We start from the raw sequence: 13,081 nt of genomic DNA, 5'->3' as shown, positions 1-13,081 counted from the left end.
CCCCTACGCTCTGTATTTCCGCTGGCTGCCCCACCACCACAGAAAGCACTGAGCTAGGCTGAAACACCTGCATTTTGGAGCTGCCTTCCTCAAGAAAGCAAAAAAGAGCCCATGCGGCTTTATTATCTCAATGATTTATTTATTTTTACATTGTTTGCAAACTGATATGTGACACATATTAATTGCAAAATCACATGCAAAACAAGCAACAACAAATCAAAAAACGTTTGTATTTTATTTATTTTTTAGCTAAACAGGTGGGGCTCAAACCAGGCTCTGCCCCACCTGCCCTGAATGACAGGTCGCCACTGATCATGTTCATGTTTTATATCAATTCATGCACACATTTTAGTAATTCATGAGCATGTTTTATAATTTGTGAGCTCATATTATAAAACATGAGCACGTTATATAATTTGTGCGCTAGTTTAAAAAAACATCTCAGTCAATGTCACCTCCAGGGTGCCGTACATCTCTCAATTACTAAAGATTTTAAAATGATGTGTCTAATATGTGCTTCTTCGGTGAGTAAACTACTTGAAAGTAAACAACTTGGAAAAAGATCACTGTGGTAATTTCTGCTATTTGAGATTAATATGTTCATAGACAAAGTAATATGCATTAAAACAAGAAATTACTGGAAAATGTACTTCCTACCATTGATTTCATTTAGCTTATCAGTCACTGTCACAGAATCCCTTCCAAAAAGCCAATGTATGAATTATTGAATCATACAATAATTAGAGTGATGTTTATGTATTACTGCTGATCACACTGTCTCACACAATCATCACACACTTCTAAAGACAGATTGGTCTTGTCATCTTTTCATCTTCAGGTGTGAGTGTGCAATTCCTCATTTCTTGGACCTTTCATCAGGAAATGCTGCAGCAACTGGCCTTCTTCTGTGTCTTAGTTAATTTTCTCACCTTAGAAGAGAGTATATAGGTCAACCTTATTTGGAAAGTATTTATTGACCAAGAACTTTGACAAACACTACTAGTACATGACTATTCTGTCATGTCACTCATGTAACCCTTCAGTCTCCTACCTAAAAATATATTAGTTGATTACTCACAATCTCGTTTTGCAAAGCCCATGAGAGGTCAATTATTTATGTATATTTAAAGTAAACAGTGTAAAATGAGAATACACATACAGGTGTAGGATCTTAATTTGATCATCATGTTCTAGGAGAACTTGTAGTGTATTTTAGGTTTAAAAAGGCTTTCAGACTTGATTTTCCCTTTGAAAAATGTATCAACCCCTACAAAAATGTCCATTAATTATAATCCACATAATAATTCACATTTCCTGCTGTAGCAAACTGGCTCAAATTAAGATCCTACATCTGTACCATCCCAAATGTCCTTGGCTCAGCAATTTCCATGGTATCATTTACCTATGAAAGTGATTAAAAACCATTAGGGCTGTTTTCCCAGATCCAGATTAAGAATTCTGGACTAAAAAGCATGCTCATTAGAGAATCTATTGAAAGTGCTTTTTAGTCCAGGACCAGTGTTAATCTGGAAACCCAGTCTTTAAATGCCAATTATCACTGTAGATATTGTAGAATTGTTGGTCATCTCATCAGATTGATGAGAAGTAAAAGTAAAGCTGTAAAATATAAATACATATCATATCGTAATTATCGAGACATCATTCACCTGTGAATGCATTTTGAATAAAAACACAAAGCCATGTATGACAGTTATACATAATGAGGCTTCTGTAAGTGGTTTCATTCTGTGTTGACAAAACAGACTAACTTCAACTGCAGGCCTGTATGTAATGTATGACCAAACATGATCATTAAACACAATAAAAGTAAACTACCTTTGGCTGTTTGTTTTTCCTCCCTCTAATTTTTTTGATCGCTTTCTTATTGCGTGGACACACCAGTAGTCCCTTGCTCTCATGGAAGAGACAGTCCACTGTGAGTATTACATCACCTCTGGTCACTAGTCTGCTACTGTCAGGTACAACACACTCTGGATCGAAGGTGTGATGCAGCACTACCAGAATGACAGGTTTACCAGCTGTCAAGAGAGTGAGGGACAGACAAGAATAGGTAATAGTATCGAGTATTAACTACTGTAAACAGTAAATGAAAGTGTAATGAAAGTGTCAATCATTAGCATAAAAAAATGCTTCATTAATATTGATTACCTGGGATCTGCTGCAGTGCTGCTTTAATATCAGTCCCAGCACGAGAGACGATGGGACAGAAAGCCAGGGTCACATCCCTCTCCTCTAGTGACGTCACTTTAGTTAAGCCTCTTTTGGAAGTGAGACGATCAATTAATTCCTCATGAGACCCGAGAGTATTCCCAGTCAAAACAGAGAAGAATTTCTTAATCCTTGGTTCTACAGAGATAAAGGAAATGTCCATATTTTAGATCAAAGTGGCTAATATGAACATAGACTGGGGGGGGGGGGGGGCTGTTAGCAACGTTATAATTCTGACACTCACACAACTAGGGTGACAAATATATACATTTCAAAAGTATAATCACATAGCAAGTGAAATTGAAAATAAAGACCTGAAATTGAAATTAAAAACCACAGTGAAATTAAAAACCTCACAGTGTATTATGTTGTTACATAACTAGTACTTTAGTAATTCCTTTGTAATTGCATTGTAATGGAGTTCTTACACAAGTATTGTTCCTTACTCCACTTGTGTAACAACATAAACCACTCAACTCCATTACTGTGCAACAACAAAGTTATTGTAATTAAAAAAATAACAATTATGTTTGAGTATGCAAGATTCATCGAGTCATTCAGACCAATAACGCAACTTTCATTTCTGCATACGAATGCAAAACTAATGCATTTGTATTGGAGCTGGTGGGCAGGCCCGTGAACCCTAGCCCCAGCCTTATCTCTAACTCAGAGTTTAACCTAATCCCGGTCCCAGCCTCATCTGATTTTGAATTAACATTTTATGAACGCTAACTGCCTGTTTAGATAGAAAACATGTGCAAGAACAACTTTATAGCTAGCTAGCAGTAACTGTGATTACAGGTTAGATTTTGTCTTTTGAATTTGAGATAATTTGTGTCGGTGTTGGTGGGAAAGATGACACAAAGCAATTCACTGGTCCTCTATGTTCTTTTATTATTTTTCAAGGATATCACATTGGAAAATTGATATATGATGTGAAATGTTTACAACTGGCACTCCTCCTACAGCTGTGTAGTTATCATAGATTCATGTATAAATTGGAAACGTTTAATTGCCATAAGGCCAAGCATATTTCTATGAAATCGTTCTGTAAGAAGTGTATATGCCTCAGTATATATACACCTGTTCTGAAAGGCCCCAGAGTCTGCAACAACACTAACCAAGGGGCACCACAAAGCAAGCGGCACCATGAAGACCAAGGAGCTCTCCAAAAAGGTCAGGGATAAAGATGTGGAGAAGTACAGATCAGGGTTGGGTTATAAAACAATATCAGAAACTTTGAACATCCCACGGAGCACCATTAAATCCATTATAAAAAAATGGAAACAACAAACCTGCCAAGAGAGGGCCGCCCACCAAAACTCACAGACCAGGCAAGGAGGGCATTAATCAGAGAGGCAACAAAGAGACCAAAGATAACCCTGAAGGAGCTGCAAAGCTCCACAGCGGAGATTGGAGTATCTGTCCATAGGACCACTTTAAGCTGTACACTCCACAGAGCTGGGATATACAGAAGAGTGGCCAGAAAAAAGCCATTGCTTAAAGAAATAAATAAGCAAACACGTTTGGTGTTCGCCAAAAGGCATGTGGGAGACTCCCCAAACATATGGAAGAAGGTACTCTGGTCAGATGAGACTAACATTTAGCTTTTTGGCCATCAAGGAAAACGCTATGTCTGGCGCAAACCCAACACCTCTCATCACCCCGAGAACACCATCCAGTGAAGCATGGTGGTGGCAGCATCATGTTGTGGGGATGTTTTTCATCGGCAGGGACATGGAAACTGGTCAGAATTGAAGGAACGATGGATGGCGCTAAATACAGGGAAATTCTTGAGGGAAACCTGTTTCAGTCTTCCAGAGATTTGAGACTGGGACGGAGGTTCACCTTCCAGCAGGACAATGACCCTAAGTACACTGCTAAAGCAACACTCAAGTGGTTTAAGGGGAAACATTTAAATGTCTTGGAATGGTCTAGTCAAAGCCCAGACCTCAATCCAATTGAGAATCTGTGGTATGACTTAAAGATTGCTGTACACCAGCAGAACCCATCCAACTTGAAGGAGCTGGAGCAGTTTTGCCTTGAAGAATGGGCAAAAATCACAGTGGCTAGATGTGCCAAGCCTATAGAGACATACCCCAAGAGACTTGCAGCTGTAATTGCTGCAAAAGGTGGCTCTACAAAGTATTGACTTTGGGGGGATGAATAGTTATGCAAGCCACTGTACATCATCTCTGGTCACTAGTCTGCTACTGGCAGATACAATGTAGTCTGAGTTGAAGGTGTGATGCAGCACTACAAGAATGACAGGTTTACCAGCTGTCAAAAAGGAAACACGTGTGTCAATAGCCATTGATGAAATTTCAATTATAATATAATACAATAATAAATCACTCAAGGAATCTACTTTCCACATATTTAAGTGCTGAACATATTCAGGATTCTGTCCCGATGCCTAAATGAATTACCTGGAATCTGCAGCAGTGCTGCTTCAATATCAGTCCCAATACTAGAGACCATGGGACAGAAAGCCAGCATGACATCACTTTTCTGAAGTGACATCCCTTTAGTTAAGCCTCTTTGGGTGAGACGCATTGTAAAGTCGTCTTCAAACGTCCCAGTATTCCCAACCACAAAAGTGATGAACTTCTTCTTTCCTGGCATTATAGACATAGAGTGCAGTAAACTCAAGAGGGGATGGGTGACCCTGACATGCTCTTTGACATTGTTTCTCAACCTCTTTAGATAACATTCCAGCCACCTGTTTCCTAGTTAGACTATCTTGGTATCGCCCTCAAACATTAGGCAACGTACTATATTCTACATACTGTAGCGACCTTGGTTTATAAGAGATCGCATATCCACTGGAGCATGCTTTTGTGGCACAGTCGATTTCCGCGGGGCTAGGGGCCAGAAGGTTGAGGGTTCGGGCCGCACTCTCTACCTGTTTCATTACACTGGGTCATTACACAGGGGACGCTACAATACTATTACACATATAGGCTTGTAGTATAAATGACACAATTATTAAATGAAATGATGTATTGATGAAAATTACCTCTGTGTTCCATTGTGGTTCTGTAGGAAAAATAAACGAATATTAATAAAGTATTCGTTTTCGCATAACAACCATTGACTGTTTCTGTGTGACTGTTTCCAACAAGAATCTTTCACTTTCACTATTAGGCCTAATCGTAAAAGCAATATCAGTTTAGATCCAATTTAGCCTCTTATCTAGGAATACATGTATTTATATTTCTACGCCAAACTGCAACATAGCTCCTTTACTCCTTTACACATGTTTAATGCATCGAACAGTTCAACGAATAAAATATGAATGTTGGATGTTTGAAGGATGTCCACCCGCTAAAGAATTTATAAACATTAAACCCTAGTCTAATTTAATCGATTTGACATTTCCCAGGACATACCGTCAACAACCATAGACACAGCCGAATGTTTAATAATTGCAGTAACTTTGATATTAATCACTTAGCTTAATGTAAATTGGAGGTGTGTTTGAGCAAATAAACATGCTTTACCTTGTAGCTGTTCTTGCCAGTTGATCTCTTTGATAATAAGAGAAAGTGAAACTAACAGCATATGTGAGTGAGGAGGGAGGGAGGGAGGAGCTGGGTAGCCGGTTGACGTTCATTTCATTGCGGTCAGAGTCGGAGTAATCTCAAACACCCGATTAGACTACAATCAACCCGTTAAAAGGTGGAAATAATTTTACCAATCACACCATTCATATGTGGTCTCCCACGCGCCACATACAGGGCATTCGGAAAGTATTCAGACCCCTTGTTCCACATGGTACATTACAGCCTTATTCTAAAATGGATTACAAAAAAAAAGAACCCACATCAATCTACACATAGTACCCCATAATAACAAAGCGAAAACACGTTTTTAGAAATTTTTGCAAATGTAGAAAAAATAAAACTGAAATATCTTATTTACAGAACCTTTGCTATGAGACTCGAAATATAGCTCAGGTGCATCCTGTTTCCATTGATCATTCTTGAGATGTTTCTACAACTTGATTGGAGTCCAATTGTGGTAAATTCAATTGATTAGACATGATTTGGAAAGGCACACAAATCAAATCAAATCAAATGTTATTTGCCACAAGCGCAGAATACAACAGGTGTAGATCTTACAGTGAAATGCTAACTTACAAGCCCTTAACCAACAATGAAGTTTTAAGAAAATAAAAAGTAAAAAATAGATAAGTAAAAAATATATATACAGGGGGTACCGGTTAGTCGAGGTAATTGAGGTAATATGTACATGTGGGTAGAGTTAAAGGGACCGTGTAGCTCAGTTGGTAGAGCATGGCATTTGCAACGTCAGGATTGTGGGTTCGATTCCCACGGGGGGCCAGTATGAAAAAAAAATGTATGCACTCACTAACTGTAAGTCGCTCTGGATAAGAGTGTCTGCTAAATGACTAAAATGTAATAATAAACAGAGTAGCAGCAGCGTAAAAGAGGGAGGGAGAGGGTGGGTGCAATGCAAATAGTCCGGGTAGCCATGATTAGCTGTTCAGGAGTCTTATGGCTTGGGAGCAGAAGCTGTTAAGAAGCCTTTTGGACCTAGACTTGGCGCTCTGGTACCACTTGCCGTGCGGTAGCAGAGAGAACAGTCTATGACTAGGGTGGCTGGAGTCTTTGACAATTTTAGGGCCTTCCTCTGACACCGCCTGTTATGGAGGTCCTGGATGGCAGGAAGCTTGGCCCCAGTGATGTACTGGGCCGTACGCACTACCTTCTGTAGTGCCTTGCGGTCGGAGAACGAGCAGTTGCCATACTAGGCGGTGATGCAACCAGTCAGGATGCTCTCGATGGTGCAGCTGTATAACTTTTTGAGGATCTGAGGACCCATGTCAAATCTTTTCAGTCTCCTGAGGGGGAATAGGCTTTGTTGTGCCCTCTTCACAACTGTCTTGGTGTGTTTGGACCATGATAGCTTGTTGGTGATGTGGACACCAAGGAACTTGAAGCTCTCAACCTGTTCCACTACAACCCCGTCGATGAGAATGGGGGCGTGCTCAGTCCTCTTTTTTTTCTGTAATCCACAATCATCTCCTTTGTCTTGATAACGTTGAGGGAGAGGTTGTTATCCTGTCACCACACGGCCAGGTCTCTGACCTCCTCCCTATAGGCTGTCTCATCGTTGTCGGTGATCAGGCCTACCACTGTTGTGTCGTCGGCAAACTTAATGATGGTGTTGGAGTCGTGCCTGGCCATGCAGTCATGGGTGAACTGGGAGTACAGGAGGGGACTGAGCACGCACCCCTGAGGGGCCCCCGTGTTGAGGATCAGCGTGGCAGATGTGTTGTTACCTGCCCTTACCACCTGGGGGCGGCCCATCAGGAAGCCCAGTATCCAGTTGCAGAGGGAGGTGTTTAGTCCCAGGGTCCTTAGCTTAGTGATGAGCTTTGAGGGCACTATGGTGTTGAACGCTGAGCTGTAGTCAATCAATAGCATTCTCACATAGGTGTTCCTCTTGTCCAGGTGGGAAAGGGCAGTGTGCAGTGCAATAGAGATTGCATCATCTGTGGATCTGTTGGGGCGGTATGCAAATTGGAGTGGGTCTAGGGTTTCTGGGATAATGTTGTTGATGTGAGCAATGACCAGCCTTTCAAAGCACTTCATGGCTACAGACGTGAGTGCTACGGGTCGGTAGTCATTTAGGCAGGTTATCTTAGTGTTCTTGGGCACAGGGACTATGGTGGTCTGCTTCAAACATGTTGGTATTACAGACTCAGTCTGTAATTGTAAGTTCCCACAGTTGACAGTGCATGTATAAGGTCCCACAGTTGACAGTACATGTCAGAGCAAAAACCAAGCCATGAGGTCGAAGGAATTGTCCGTAGAGCTCTGAGACAGGATTGTGTCGAGGTAAGATCTGGGGAAGGGTACCAAAAAAAATCTGCAGCATTGAAGGTCCCCAAGAACACAGTGGTCTCCATCATTCTTAAATGGAAGAAGTTTGGAACAACCAAGACTCTTCTTAGAGCTGGCCGCCCGGCCAAACTGAACAATCGGGGGAGAAGAGCCTTGGTCAGGGAAGTGACCAAGAACCTGATTGTCACTCTGAAAGTGCTCCAGAGTTCCTCTGTGGAGATGGAAGAACCTTTCAGAAGGACAACCATCTCTGCAGCACTCCACCAATCAGGCCTTTATGGTAGAGTGGCCAGACGTAGACGGCGCTCCTCAGTAAAAGGCACATGACAGCCCACTTGGAGTTCGCCAAATGGCCCCTAAAGACTCTCAGACCATGAGAAACAAGATTCTTTGGTCTGATGAAACCAAGATTGAACTCTTTGTCCTGAATGCCAAGCGTCACGTCTGGAGGAAACCTGGCACAATTCCTACGGTGAAGCATGGTGGTGGCAGCATCATGCTGTGGGGATGTTTTTCAACGGCAGGGACTGGGAGACTAGTCAGGATCGAGGGAAAGATGAATGGAGCAAAGTACAGAGAGATCCTTAGTGAAAACCTGCTCCAAAGAGCTCAGGACCTCAGACTGGGGCGAAGTTTCAACTTACAACAGGACAACAACCCTAAGCACACAACCAAGACAACGCAGGAGTGGCTTCGGGACAAGTCTCTGAATGTCCTTGAGTGGCCCCGCCAGAGCCCGGACTTGAACCCGATCTAACATCTCTGGAGAGACCTGAAAATAGCTGTGCAGCGACACTCCCCATCCAACCTGACAGAGCTTGAGAGGATCTGCAGAGAAGAATGGGAGAAACTCCCCAAATACATGCGTGCCAAGCTTGTGGCGTCATACCCAAGAAGACTCAAGGCTGTAATCGCTGCCAATAGTGCTTCAACAAAGTACTGAGTAAAGGGTCTGAAAACGTAAGTAAATGTAATATTTCAGTTTTTTTTTTTTATATAAATGTGCAAACAATTCAAATTTTTGCTATGTCAATATGGGGTATTGTGTGTAGATTGATGAGGGGACAAAATAATTGTACCCATTTTAGAATAAGGCTGTAACGTAACAACACATCCTCTGTAGCTCAGCTGGTAGAGCATGGCGCTTGTAACGCCAAGGTAGTGGGTTCGATCCCCGGGACCACCCATAAACAAAACAAAAAATTAACAAAAAATAAATAAAAATGTATGCACGCATGACTGTAAGTCGCTTTGGATAAAAGCGTCTGCTAAATGGCATATTATTATTATTATTATAACACATGGAAAAAGTGAAGGGGTCTGAATACTTTCCGAATGCACTGTATGTGGTACGTCATACCTTTGAATGGTGATTCTGAACCATACGTCATACTGTGATTTTGATCGATTTTTGAGACTGAGTGCGCATGTTCACCATAGAAGCCAAAACCATAACATTTCGCATTCGTTTTTAGTTCAAAGTCCTGTTTTTTGAGCTTTTGATCGGCGGTGTACCGTGTTCTAACAACTTAAATATGGCATTGGCAAGTATAGTCTATTTTAGTAGTATTTAGTTTTAGCATGATTCTTATTAACGCCTGCTTGAATTATAACTTGGTGAGATGTTTAGACCCTGTGTCACGATCGTCTTGGAAAGGAGTAGACCAAAGCGCAGCGTGTTGCACGAACATGATGCTTTATTTAATTAAAGTGCAAAAACCAAAACAATAAACGATTTGTGAAGTCCACAGTGACAATGACTGACTAGGAACAAAAACCCACAAACACAAGGTGAAAACAGACAGTTTAAATATGGCTCCCAATCAGAGACAACGAGCCAACAGCTGACACTCGTTACCTCTGATTGGGAGTCACTCAAACAAAGAAACACAACAACCTAGAACAACCCAACCAAGAAACAGAACACAAAGAAACGAACACACCCTGGCTCAACATACAGAGTCCCGGAGCCAGAGCGTGACAGTACCCCCCCCTAAAGGCGCGGACTGCGACCGCGCCTCAATAAGGGCTACACAAGGGAGGGCTGGGTGGGCATACCTCCTCGGCGGCGGCTCTGGCTCCGGCCTTGCCCACCACCCTCCAATCAACCCCCCACAGCGCCCCTGGTCCGGTCTGACCCCGCTGGCTGGATCTGGACTGGACATTGACGGAGCGGATTGCTTACGCTCCGTTGTGGAGCAGCTGACCGGTCTTACCAGGCTGACGACTCGCACCCCAGGCTTGGTGCGAGTAGTAGGAATGGGCTGAACCAGGCTGACGACTCGCACCCCTGGCTTGGTGCGAGTAGCAGGAACGGGCTGAACCAGGCTGACGACTCGCACCCCTGGCTTGGTGCGAGTGGCAGGAACGGGCTGTACCAGGCTGACGACTCGCACCCCTGGCTTGGTGCGAGTGGCAGGAACGGGCTGGACCAGGCTGACGACGCACGCCGTAGGCTTGGTGCGTGGAGCAGGAACAGGCCGGACAGGGCTGGCGACGCACCCCGTAGGCTTGGTGCGTGGAGCAGGGACAGGCCGGGCTGGGCTGACGACGCATACCGTAGGCTTGGTGCGTGGAGCAGGAACAGGCCGGACAGGGCTGGCGACGCACACCGTAGACTTGGTGCGTGGAGCAGGAACAGGCCGGGCAGGGCTGGCGACGCACACCGTAGACTTGGTGCGTGGAGCAGGAACAGGCCGGGCAGGGCTGTCGACGCACACCGTAGACTTGGTGCGTGGAGCAGGAACAGGCCGGGCAGGGCTGTCGACGCACACCGTAGGTTTGGCGCGTGGAGCAGGAACTGGCCGGGCAGGGCTGTCGACGCACACCGTAGGTTTGGTGCGTGGAGCAGGAACAGGCCGGGCAGGACTGGCGACGCACACCGTAGGCTTGGTGCGAGAGGCAGGAACAGGCCGGACCGGGCTGGAGACGCGCACCGTCCATTTGGTGCGAGGGGCCGTAACAGGCCGGACCGTACTGGGGACACACACCACTGGCTCTACTCCGGGAACTGGAACGGGCCGGACCGGACTGGTAACACACCCCAGTACCTCTCGCCGTGCCTCTAAACCTCCTTTTCCTACTTTGACCAGTGGCCCCCGTAACCTGGTGGCCTTTTGAATACGCCCCTTCTCTGCCTCCGTCAGCCCCGTCGTCCATGCCCTGTGCCCCCCCCTAAAAAATTATTGGGGGTGCCTCTCGTCCGTCCGACGATGGCACTGCTGACGCCGCTGCTCCTCTCCTGCCTGGGTCTCCCCCTTCATAGCCCTCCGGTACCGGACGGCCTCCTCCTCGGTAATCTGCCCCCAACCGAGGAGGACATCCACCAGAGTCACCTCCTGCGTGTGTTCCTGGACACGCTGCTTGGTCGTTGTAAGGTGGGTTTTTCTGTCACGATCGTCTGGGTAAGGAGTAGTAGACCAAGGCGCAGCGTGTGAAATAAACATGACTTTATTTAATTAAAGTTTCTAAATACAAACAAAACACGATTCGTGAAGTCCACAGTGACAATGACTGACTAGGAACAAAAACCCACAAACACAAGGTGAAAACAGACAGTTTAAATATGGCTCCCAATCAGAGACAACGAGCCAACAGCTGACACTCGTTACCTCTGATTGGGAGTCACTCAAACAAAGAAACACAACAACCTAGAACAACCCAACCAAGAAACAGAACACAAAGAAACGAACACACCCTGGCTCAACATACAGAGTCCCGGAGCCAGAGCGTGACACCCTGATTTTCAGTTTCATAGTATTAGCTAGCTAGCTAAGTTATCATGTAATTTCTATGTTATGTTCCCACTCTAGTCTGTTCCCACTCAATTATGACTTCTCTCATCACTCAAGGTACGTTCAACAATTCCCTTCAATGTTTGTCTCAAAATAATAAGTAAAACGCTTCCTTCAACAGGTGGAATATTTCATCAGATTAAATCAAATCAAATTTCATTTGTCACATACACGTGTTTAGCAGATGTTATAGCGGGTGTAGCGAAATGCTTGTGCTTCTAGCTCCGACAGTGCAGTAATATCTAACAAGTAATATCTAACAATTTCACAACATATACCCAATACACACAAAACTAGTAAGGAATGGGATTTAAGAATATATACATATATGGACAAGCAATGACAGAGTGGCATGGACTAAGATACAGTAGAATATTATAGAATAGAATGTAGTATATACATATGAGATGAGTAGTGCAAGATATGTAAACATTATTAAAGTGACTAGTGTTCCATTTCTTAAAGTGGCCAGTGAGTTCTATAGGCAGCAGCAGCCTCTAATGTGCTAGTGATGGCTATTTAACAGTCTGATGGCCTTGAGATAGAAGTTGTTTTTCATTCCCTCGGTCCCAGCTTTGATATACCTGTACTGACCTCGCATTCTGGATGATAGTGGGGTGAACAGGCAGTGGCTTGGGTGGTTGATGTCCTTGATGATCTTTTTGGCCTTCCTGTGACATCGGGTGCTGTATGTGTCTTGGAGGGCGGGTAGTTTGCCCCCGGTAATGCGTTCGGCAGACCGCACCACCCTCTGGAGAGCCCTGCGGTTGTGGGCGGTGCAGTTGCCGTACCAGGCGGTGATACAGCCCGACAGGATGCTCTCAATTGTGCATCTGTATAAGTTTGTGAGGGTTTTAGGTGCTAAGCCGAATTTCTTCAGCCTCCTGAGGTTGAAGAGGCTCTGTTGCGCCTTCTTTCTTCTTTCTGAGTGGGTGGACCATTTCAGTTTGTCGGTGATGTGTACGCCAAGGAACTTGAAGCTTTCCACCTTCTCCACTGCGGTCCCGTCGATGTGGATAGTGGGGTGCACCCTCTGCTGTTTCCTGAAGTCCACGATCATCTCCTTTGTTTTGTTGATGTTGAGTGAGAGGTTATTTTCCTGGCACCACACTCCCAGAGCCCTCACCTCCTCCCTGTAGGCGGTCTCGTCATTGTTGGTAATCAAGCCTACTACTGTTGTGTCGT

The 13,081-nt window shown here is 44.3% G+C and overlaps 1 long non-coding RNA gene across 1 annotated transcript; it reads right to left on the bottom strand.

Moving 5' to 3' along the window:
• Positions 1-222: 222 nt before the first annotated feature.
• On the bottom strand, positions 223-5,792 carry LOC311106596. The gene is made up of 5 exons (XR_014610341.1): positions 5,733-5,792; positions 5,249-5,268; positions 2,170-2,367; positions 1,837-2,039; positions 223-929 (listed from the first exon to the last, which is right to left on the bottom strand). It is a non-coding gene; the product is annotated as an uncharacterized lncRNA (long non-coding RNA).
• Between the last annotated feature and the right edge of the window lie 7,289 nt (positions 5,793-13,081).

This window comes from Coregonus lavaretus, assembly GCF_964263955.1.
Source record: "Coregonus lavaretus genome assembly, chromosome: 31".
Classification (NCBI taxonomy): Eukaryota; Metazoa; Chordata; class Actinopteri; order Salmoniformes; family Salmonidae; genus Coregonus; species Coregonus lavaretus.
Note: the sequence above shows the minus strand (reverse complement) of the source record. Positions and strands in the feature narration are given on the sequence as shown.